Raw genomic sequence first — 2,182 nt, 5'->3', positions numbered from 1 at the left:
AAAGATCCTGGGTGTCCTCACCAGGACGCGAACCGGCGACCTTCTCGCTGCGAGGCAACAGTGCTAACCATCGAGCCACCTTGCAGCCCAAAACTCATATATGCAAATTATTATTTATTTTATTTTATTTTCATCAGAAGGTTCAATGAATACTCCAGATTCAACTGAATTTAATTTTCAGGCTTTACAGAGTTAACATGCATGTACACAGCACCTTGTGTTCCACAAAAACACAGAAGACCAAAGAAGCTCCTTCCACTGTACAATATTATTTCCATTATTCTTTTATCACAGCGTCTCTTCTTATTGTAAAACTTTTTCACAACGTTTGTTTGGCAGCTGGTTTCTTGAAGCTTGCAGCAGATTTGGAAAAAGCTGTTTCCTTCATCATTTGGTTTATTTTCAGTTTCACACATTAAATCGATCTCCAACCAACACGTGTGACTTTTATACATTTTCACGATGAATTTCACTCTTTTTTTTCTTATTTGTATTATTGTGGGAGAAAATTACATTTTATTTTATATATTTTATTTCGAGTTTGGTACCACAGCAAACTGTGTGTATATGTAAATGTATGTAAAACTAAGGTTTGATTTCAATACGTAGGCTTAAGACGAGTGAAAGGAAAAGGAAGATGTTTGTGGTAAATAGTCATTTATTAAGAAAAGAGTGATGGCATTTGAAAAAAAAAAAAAAAACTAAATGATTGAGGCAAGCTAGAAGGAGAAGGGCCAGTGGGGTTCTGTTCAATAAAGAAAACAACAAAAGATGACTCTTAAGCAGGTCAATGCATTTCCAAAAATGAAGCTAAAACTTCACTCCTACATCGTACACATTACTCAGATGTTAATGTGGTTAAACAAAGGGAAGGCTGCGTGTGTGTAGATCAGCTGTAGTATCTAAACCAGGGGTGTCCAATCCTGGTCCTCGAGGGCCACAATCCTGCATGTTTTAGATGTTTCTCTCTTCCAACACACCTGATTCACATGATCAGGATCATTATCAGGCTTCTGCAGAGCTTGATGATGAGCTGATCATTTGACATGCAGGATTGTGGCCCTCGAGGACCAGGATTGCCCACCCCTGATCTAAACCCTGTCCAGTCCTCAGCTAGTCGTACTACCAGCCTTACAACTAAACCAGAACAAGAAGTACGTTGGCAAACAATCACAGCCTTCTAAATGGTCCAAACATGTTTACTGTCCACATCAGGTTCTGGGAATTTAACTACTGTCCAATAAAATGTGTGTAAAAACATTTTACTAAATCGGACTTTTTAAAATCATGAAGTCATTTTTCACAAAACTCATGTTTGCAGAGATTCATTTTTGACCTTCGGAACAAACTGTCAGCTCCCCACCGCCTTCCACTGGCCCCTAAAGGAAGCATGGAAACTTGAGTTAAAAAAGAAACACGTGTTATCACAGCTCGCTTGCCCATCATCAAGCTTGAGTTGGCTTTAAGAACCAGACGATGTAAACAGCTGGTCTAAGATCAATAGAAATAAACAATCAGTCAGAAACAGTTTTGAATTGTTGCACGTACAGGTTGAATCTATCAGGTCGGCTCTGTTTCTAGATCCACCAGCTCAGACTCCAGCAGTGAATAATTACCTGATAGGAATCACCTGCATGCTAATGGGCTCTATGATCTTTGGTTAATGAGCCTCCAGCCTGCACAGATCTACCTGCTCCTAATGAACACCTTCAGACGGACCTCACAGGTACAATATGTGCACATGAGGTGTGACTCTTTATTTTTGATTAAAACTCATCAAACAGAAATGTCTCATGAGCTCTGATGAGTTAGTTTGTGGTCAAAGAGTAGAAGTCCTGACGAACACGAGGCTTCATCCAGTTGAAACTGCTGAAATATGCTCATTATGTTCCAACACAACCCGGCTGAACCATTCGGTGTCTTTAAGGAGCTGTTTTAATTACTGACAATGTCGACAAAGTGTGATCATTTATTTTTTCAAGAGATATTGTACATTTATGGATGTGGGGAATCAAAACCAGTTTTTACCATTTCTTTATAACTGTAGTAATAGAAGTGCTAAGAGTCTGTATGTAAAGACAGCTGTGTGTTTGCACCTTGAGTTTGGAGGTTTTAGATTCTGGATGAACATTTTGTCCCAGCCCTGACTGTTTAAAAGAGAGTTTAGACTTGGATTAAACCA

This window comes from Stegastes partitus, unplaced genomic scaffold, assembly GCF_000690725.1.
Source record: "Stegastes partitus isolate 25-593 unplaced genomic scaffold, Stegastes_partitus-1.0.2 Scaffold45, whole genome shotgun sequence".
NCBI lineage: Eukaryota > Metazoa > Chordata > Actinopteri > Pomacentridae > Stegastes > Stegastes partitus.
The sequence above is the reverse complement of the archived record's forward strand: the minus strand, read 5'-3'. Positions refer to the sequence as shown.